General features: G+C 39.9%; 1 protein-coding gene across 1 annotated transcript in view; it reads right to left on the bottom strand.

Annotated features, from left to right (window-relative positions):
• Nucleotides 1–547: 547 nt before the first annotated feature.
• Nucleotides 548–9,103, bottom strand: part of tshz2 (teashirt zinc finger homeobox 2) — a 161,916-nt gene continuing 153,360 nt past the window's right edge. The window contains exons 6-7 of the transcript XR_015777391.1: nt 4,641–4,781; nt 548–634 (exon numbers count right to left, since the gene is read on the bottom strand). The gene's annotated coding sequence lies outside the window, so the exon portion shown is untranslated. The remainder of the gene's footprint in view (nt 635–4,640; nt 4,782–9,103) is intronic.

Genomic DNA, 9,103 nt, shown 5'->3' with positions numbered 1-9,103 from the left:
TCTCAGACTTGGAGCTAAATGGATTTTGAAAACTGTTTTAGCACTGCTTGGGAAGAGATGGACAATATTTCATGATGATTATTGCATCGCGTGGTCAGAGGGGCTAAAATTTGCAGATCGGAGCTGCAGCCACTAAATAGCCTTCCTGTGACTACTGCCGTCGTTCGTCTCAGGAGTGATGCCGACTGTAACCGTTAACATTGCTCAGATGTTGAGCAAGTGTTGATTTTTTTGTGTACAGTGGGAGAGGGGCTTTACCGTACGAGAAAATAAGAAAGGCAAAAGCCATCTGGTGGTCAGTCCAAAAAGGAAAAACGAAGATAAAAATTTGCAAATTTTTACATAATCTATTCTTTTCTTGTTTGATATTATTATTGTTTGTCCGCTAAGTAAGCTAATTTTTTATTTGTGTGTTTTCCATTAGCTCTTGCTGTTGTTTGTGATAAAAAATAAATGTCAAAGATAATCATTACAATGATACCTTTTTTTGGGTGTGGGTAGAGGGGCAGGGGAAGCTTACCTTCAGCATAGTAGTGAGTACACTTGGTCCGGCACTGTCGATCCGGCACTGTCGATCCGGCACTGTCGATCCGGCACTGTCGATCCAGCACTGTCGATCCAGTGGCGGATCCTCCTATACATAGAGAAATGGTAAATTGGAGTATATGTGGAGTGCATTTGAAAAAATTAAAAAGGCAAAAGCTACCTGGGGGGAATTACAAAAAAAAAAAGAAAAGAAATGAGCACATTTGCACATATCATATTCTTTTATCATTTGCTATTCATATATGTTGTTTGTAAAATAAGCTGTTTTTGTAGATTTCTCATTAGGTCTTAATGTTGTTTTTCATTATTACAATTGAAATAAAAGATAACAATAATAATTAATGCATGGATGGGGAGCTCACATAGGGCCCCGAATATGCTTTGTCCAGCACTGTATTTATCTATCTAGTGACAAATCTTCACATATGACAAATGTGACAAAAAATGAACGTAAGAGTGGAGTGTATGTAATGAGTATTAGAGGTAGTAAAAAGGCATATCCCTCCTCTCAATATTTTTTAAAAATCTATCTATCTATCTATCTATCTATCTATCTATCTATCTATCTATCTATCCCTGGATCTGTGTTATAATTGCGAGTAAACAAAAGAAACTCTCTACAGTCATTATAAACCCACCCACAGCTGCCACTGGGACCTCCATTAAGCCCAGTGTTCCTGAGATGCTCTGGTCTTATCTGATTCATCAACAAGACGTTGGCTGGCATGATTTATCTATGCCACTTACTTGTTTTCATTTTGCCCGGGGGCTGCTGCCAGCATCAGGGGCTTCTTTTTACAATGTGACAGCTCCATCTCAGGAGAAAAGACTCCCCATGCAAAAACAGTGCATCAAAACAAATAAGGCCCGAGCCACTTAAGAGAAGTGGCTGCGTTCAGGACCCATTTTCACTACGTGTCAGCCAAATGATGCAATGGCACGCTCAAATCTGCATTACTTCTGTGCTTATGCCTTTTGTCTGGAAATTCCACGCGTGGGCCTAAAAATAGGGATTCAATACAAATATCCTTTATTATGCATTTTTATTTAGATCACAAACTTGACCCTGAAATTATGCATAATGATTTTTTTATTGATTATCTGTGTTTTTTTGTTCTCTGCAGGCCTCCATTTACCCATCTTCTTTGTGAAAATCCTCCACCTCCCAGTTTACACCCCCCCCTTCCCCTCCTCAGCTCCCCAAATCTACAGGCAACGGGACGCTCTTGTACATTAAATAAGAACTGTCACCCTGGGCAACTTGCAGCAATGAAGCATTTATTCTGCCTCACATTTCCTGGCACTTAGAATTATTTCCTTCATGCCTGATAACCAAATTACAATATGGCAGGTCTCCCCGGAGCCACAGGATTGTTAGTGCCAGCTCACAACATACTTTCAACTGATGTGGCATTTCATGTACAGCTGCCAATCAAAGCCGGCAGAAGGGAGAGATGTAAATGAGGGCGGGCCCGACGGTGTTCAATTACCGCTCTGAGCTCTGCATAATCCCCCTTCCCACTGACTGACTGACTGACAGCTCCACATTCCTCCTCATCCCCAGTTTTCTCCCCTAATTTCACCACCTAGGTTTTGCCTCATACTGGGACATGGAATCAGACATTGGAGGGAATTTCTGTCATTTCCATTTAGAATAGTGCAAATGTATTATCTGACATCTGAAGGACTGTAAAGGAAAAGCATTCGGAAAGTAAATTATTGCGTACAACAAATTCCCTACAATTTGTGACCCGACGCTCAAAGCTAAACAAAGTCTCCTATAGGCCTCTGTTGAATATGATTCTCTCTTTCCCATTATAAAAGAATGGGAATTTCAACAGCTGAGTGGGCCGAGATGCTCTTAGCTGCCTACTCAGCATCAACCTTTGGTAAATACTCAGATTAAGATGATCCATGAATAGTGCCGGTATCTTCTGCTCTTTCTGTCATAAAGACGCCTTTAGATTCCTCTTAATCCCCGTGTTAAAGGTACGCCAGCCGAATGGCTTAAGCAATGTTCTGCTTGTGACTGAGAAATGATGCCATTAGACCTGCAGGATTCAAAACGCTATGTTTTTGTGCAGGAGTGTTTTAATACCACAATGTATCATGAGACATAATTCTATACAGCTCGCCTGGCTTCATTTAATTTTAAAATATCAAATTGTTTTTTTCCTCCGCAGCCACCTGATTTCGTTCGTCCTCGTCATTTTCTTGTCTCGTCTGTCTAAAACTGGCACTTTTGTTGCATTCCAAGAGGTTGATAAATCAATCCATCAAAAAATTCTTTGCGGTGAAACTCAATCAAGAAAGGTCATGTCGGCGGGAAAAGAACAGATTAAATTAGCATTGAATTAGACATGGAAAGTGAGCTCTGTCAAAACCATCACTGTGCTCAGCACAATTAGAATATGTTAATTATGCATTTCATTAAGGGGCCTCAGCGCTCTTTGAATGTGAGATGAAATGTCACTGGTGTAGGCAGCCGAAAAATGGAAGATTGCCAGGCACAACTTTCTTTGTGCAATGTGTGACACCTTCATTAACATCAGGGATTGCTAGTCTGATTAGACTTTTTGTATTAGTTTAAGCCTTTAGGCTTTCAAATGCTATGCCTTTTTTTTCTGCGTTTTGATGTGGCAGCTAAGACCCTTCTCCATTTCCAAGCAGATATTGTCTGTGGTTCAATTCTTTGTTTAAATTCTCCAACATAATGCCATGACATTGGACGTAACATCTCATTGTCTTTGTGTAGATGACGGCATTTACCATGCCTTTGTTTCACATAATCTTGGGTCACTTTCAGCTATGCGAGACTTGAAGAGCTAAATTCCCACACTGTGTGCTCACATCCAGTATATTCAGGGTGGCCTTTGTGTTTTAAAGGGACAGTTCAGCCTAGAATCAAAAATACATATTTTATCTGACTACATTGTTTTGGTGTGAGTGGATGGTGATATCGGCAGAAGAGATGTCTTCTCTCCAATATAATTAGATGGCACTCAGCTTATGGTGCTTAAAGGGCCACTAAATACATTAAAAAAAACTCAACAGTGTCTCTTTCAAGAAATCATGATCAAGATAATCCACAGACCTTGTTGCGAGCAGTTTCATGTAACGATAATAATAATAACTTACAGCTCATAATATTAGGCTCAGAATCTCAGACAGCATCACAACTATTTTTTCATTTTTTAAAGATTTTTTGGAGGGCTTATTGTCTTTATTTGACAGCTATTAGTGAGACGGGGGGAGAGAGAGGGGAATACATGCAGCAAAGGGCTGCAGGTTGGCCATGGCCTTTGTGCACTGGGCGCCCACTATACCAGGTGAGCTACTTGGTGCAACAGCTATTTTTGCAGTTTTTGCTTGCACTCAACTTAATTGCAAAAATGAAAAGAATTATGCCGACAAACACAACTATATGCTCTGCAATTTTTTAGACAACATGACATGAAATCAGCCATTTCAGGCTGCAACCATTCCAAAAACAGCACTGAAATCCCAAAGGGACTGTCTAACATCACAGATCAGCCAAGACGGACACCATTAATGTTTACACATCGAACTGTCTCTCTTGCCTATGTATCATTTTGTCATCTACTGTAAATTAATTGTTATTTACATCTATTGCACATCGGTCTGTCCTGGAAGAGGGATCCCTCCTCAGTCACTCTTCCTAAACTTTCTTCCATTTGTGCTCTCTGTTCTAGGTTTTTCTTTTGCAGTTTTTCTTAAGTTGATGTGAGGGTCTAAGGACAGAGGGATGTTGTATGCTGCAAAGCCCTCTGAGGCAAGTTTTGATTTGTGATAATGGGCTTTATAAATAAAATTGACTTGACTTGACTGTCATGAGCACGAGCCTCTCGTTCATGAGAGATAGACGCAGGCTTCCTTCTGCACAGTGATATGGTTGGCGGCTGTAGTTATGTACTACAGGTAAGAATTAAGATATTTTTGATTTTGGGGTGAACTGTCCCTTTAATGCACAGGCTGTTGACATTAACTGTAGAAACTGTAGATAGATAGATAGATAGATAGATAGATAGATAGATAGATAGATAGATAGATAGACAGATAAGGTTGGTACTTACAGCTCGATATGTGTGCAGCTCTTCATCACAGTAAAGAAACTGCAGGACGGACTTATTTCTCTGCACCAGTGATTAACTTCTGAGTGAACTCGGGAATCTCCCACACATGGCGTAACGGCTGACAGGTCATCACATTGTATTCTGTGGCAATCACAGGGAGAACAGATGATAGGTAAGCGAAAGTCGGACTGCGGCGGCAGCTTACATTACAGATCAGCCAACTTTTAAAACTTCATTAAAACAAAATGAAAGCACTTGCCGGCACACTTAAATTAAATCGAAATGCTTTGGGAAGAGATGATGAAAGCCAGAAGTGGGAGCTGTCTGACAATTTCAGCGCTCACATACTTTCATGACATAAGATGATTCTTGTGCGCTGAAAGTGAATCGTAGGAATGATTGTCTCTGGAAGACCCCATCTCACAGATGTAATATAGATGTCTTGAATGAGTGACTACCTGCTGGCCTGTCTTTGTACCCATAACTGAGAATATACAGTACCTGCAGAATGGAGGTACCACAAGATTGCCTTCTTATGCCAACCACAAGAGGGTTAAGGAGGTGAGACTGAAGCTGCGGATCAATTTCTTTACGTCTTTATGGCGTGCTGTATAACCGTCATTAATGTGAAATCAATCACTGCTTGGATATTGCATTCTAATAACAAGATTTTCTTTTTTTTATAAAGGACTTTAAATGGATAGTTCAGAGTTTTGAAGAGTGGTTGTATGGGGTACTTGTACATGTCTGACAGTATATTCCAAACAGAAGACCTCAGTTGGTACGCCCCAAGTTTGGACAAGTAGGTTGAGTACAACACAAAGCCCAAGCAATCTACTACTGTAGATGGGGTCTGCAGCAAAACATATTTTAGCCACCTAAAAAAGTCAAAAGTCTAAATTTGTTGAGCTGCTTTGTGAAGTTTTTAGAAAAATGATTTACAGTCTTTGCTTGTGCTTCAGTCATATATGTTTTTTCCCCCTAAAGCGTCCAGCATCTCTGTATAACTCCCAGCAAGTTTCATCATAGTTAGATTAGTTACAAAAACATCATCTGAACACAGTCGAAAGCTGTTTGCTTCCCTCAATCGGCAACACCTGTGTTCACTGGCATGAGCTTAAATCTTCGCTGGCCTACAATGACCGGGTCAATAAATCCCATAGTGGCTAGGCGGGATATAATACTTAAGCAGTATTTTTACTGTTTAACCTAAATGTCTGAGCCGTTTTATCAGCGGTTCTTATTTTGAAGTCATCAAATACGGCTGTTTTTTAAGTGCTTTTGGTGTAAGATACCAATGCAAAAGCCACCTTTTCTGTCCGCATGATATGCCGCTGGATGGCGTCGGCTGGAACCAGAGCACCTCAGAACCGTTTGCAGTGTTATTTTACACTGCAAAGTGGCAATATGTAATGACTTGGGATGGATACGTGTTGATTTTATCGCTGTCTTCAAAGCCAGACTCCATTGAGCAAAACATTATTAAATGAACATTACTAAAAACAAGACTGGCCTTGAATAGTTATTTTGTGTGTGTTGTTTTGTGACTTTGGTTTTAAAAAGGGTTTGTTCGGATTCACCAAGGTCAAACAACACAAAATAGCAAACTGATCAATGCAGCAGTAGACCGGCAGCTCCTGTGTTCAGCTATGTTAAATCACTGTTTTTCTCACTGGAGTCTGGCTTTAAAGAGATCACTATAGCGTCTTTATTTTTTCCATGGAAATCACTGTGTGACCTCCTGGTAAAGCAGTCAAAATACTCTCTGTATAATGTACACTTAAACAGATATTAAGTTTTTTGGTGGGACTTTTTTTAGGTGGCTAAAATATGTTTTGTGGCTGACCCCCATCCACAGCAGTACATTGCTTAGCTTTGCAGGTTAGACTTCAGTCTGCTTCTCCAAACTGGGGGCGTGCCGACTGTCATCTACTGTATGTAATATACTGACTATGGATAAGTGCCCCATACAAGCCAACTTTAAAAAAACCCCAAACTATCCCTTTTAACAAATCTTCTGCAGAGGCCTTTATCTCTGCCTGACAGGATGTATCGCAGTGTGTGACGGCTCATATTTTCTGTGGCTACTTTTCACTTTGTCCACCTTGCGCGGTCAGCGTTACGTTCCACATGAGAGATGGTTCGGAAACGTCCGCAAGGATGAGGGTCCCGTAAACGGTGAAATCGGATCATTTACTGTCTCTGCTACGTTTGAGGTTTTGGTTTATGGGGATCCCGCCGGTTGCACTGAAGCCTCTGACATGTGCAGGACTGACTGCTCAGGTGGGAGAAATTCAGTACCTTCACAACTTTGCCACAGGTGTGTCATTTGCCTTTCTTGTCTCGCTGTCGAGCATTTGTCACATTAAAACCACAGCCACTGTGACAGTTGCACTCCTAAGAGAAGTGGAGTAATTAAAATGTATCAATCACTTGTTTTAGCACATGAAGCTATTTTTCCCGTGTTTGATCTGATACGGACAGCAATAACAAAACGAACGATGAAGGCGTCATGTTAGAAAATAATCTACTTACAGGTCCAGCACTGCAGGGAAGCACTCGATCATAAGTGAAAAATGGGAGTCCGTGTCCAAGGCCTAAATGTATTCCATGGCCGGAGAATGAACTTGCTGCCCATGTGACACATGATTTACACAGGAAAAGGCCTGTGACTCTCTACAATGATAGATCTACGGCTAAGTCTGCCTGGGCTCACTCTATGACATATAATCCTTCTCTTTTAAGTTGTAAGATAGAGATAGATAACAAAATGCTGTATTGATTTCCCTGTCTGCACAGAGGCTGGGTTTTTAAGACTGCACATGTCCACATCTGAATCTTGACCACAGTGACAACTGTCTTTGCAGCTCAGACTATCACCGTTGCTTATGTTTGCATCATTGGATCAATTTAGCGTCTCTGATATTCAATGCATGTTCTGCATAAAAATGTAGACACCTGCAATGTTTTCTATATGTTACAGCACGCTCAGGGTGCGAGACGTACACCTCGTTTCACTGGTGTTATTTTGCTTCACGGAGCTGCTGCTGTAGCTGCTATTCACGCTTGGAGAGGTAGCCTTTTCATAAATTCATACACTGTTATGACTGTGGCATTAGATCACACATGAGGCTGGAGAGAAGGAATATTTCAAATATGCAGAGGATTCAGAATATTCTCAAATGGATCATTTGTTTCAGTAGTTAAGAGCTGTAGTAAGACTTGTGGTTTTCTTGATGTAAAATTGATGTTTCTAATGTAGTTATTTAGATTCAACAGGCAGTGATTAAGTGTTCAGATACTAAAAAGTGGTAATAATGCCCTGTGCTGCATCTAGAGTGTTACATAAATACAGCAACAATAGTAATAGTACTCAATGCAGACAAATAGACTCTGTGTGTTATATCATTATATATTATATTAATGGATCATTATTACAGATGTATTAATGTGTAAGTAGTATTTCACTCTTGTAGCTGCAGATGGAGAAAACATTTTTTATACTGTGTAGGGAAGTTTTATGTGGGCTAGCTGTCAAAAATAATGAAGTTGTAGAAAATTAATTTCTTAAGCTTTTTTTATTTATTAATGTATTTCTAGCACTCCCTAAATGCTCATTTGTTCCCCGCTTCTGCAGATTAGAGGTATCTTATAGTCCTTTTCCACCAAAATTAGTGCACATACGTGGTTTTTTTAAACACTGGTGAACCCGCTAAATATGTCTTTTCTCATTGCCAGTAGACCAGAGCTGTGTACATAGCTCTGCAGCAGACGAGTATGCCTTTGTGTGTGTGCTTTCTTTATTTTGGTGTGTCACATTCAATGTCACGGACAGACCAAACCACAGTTTAGTAAACAGCAGAAAGCAGCATGGAGGTCTGTAAAAACTTAACGGTGGTTACTTCTTTGAATATTTCTCTTACTTATTCAGAGTCTCTCTCTTTCAAACTCAGTGCAGATTTGTTTTGATTGATACTTGAGTTCTGCTTAGGAGGCGACGGACTGAATGCATCTTGTCTGTAAAGCGGCTGAAAAATAGCACGTTCACCCAGGTGCTGTTGTTTCCATCAATGGCGAGAGTCACTGGACTCTGGTGTGAATGCTGATTGTACACATTCCCAATATATTAAAAAGCCAGCTGTTAGCAGGTGTTAGCAGTTTTTTTTTTATTTGCACCAAAAAAAGAAGTAAAAAGTAAGAATAAAATTACCAGAACATTTGCAAGAAAAGAGAAGTATAAAAAACCCAAATAATTAGGAAATTACCTGAAGAAGTTACCAGAAAACTGCCTTAAAATTGGCAAGAGAAGAAAATTAAAAATGACAGTGAATCAAAAAGATGACATGGAAAAAAGTGCTAGAAAAAATGTTTTTTTTCAGCACTTTCCCTACTTTTTATATATAAATTTCTCTGTTTTTCTCTCTCTCTTTCCTTTAAAAAACAAATTTCCAGGTTGTTGTATT

Source organism: Plectropomus leopardus, chromosome 9 (assembly GCF_026936395.1).
Source record: "Plectropomus leopardus strain MGB_pleo_1.0 chromosome 9, ASM2693639v1, whole genome shotgun sequence".
NCBI classification, from domain to species: Eukaryota; Metazoa; Chordata; class Actinopteri; order Perciformes; family Serranidae; genus Plectropomus; species Plectropomus leopardus.
This window is presented reverse-complemented; position numbering and strand designations above follow the sequence as displayed.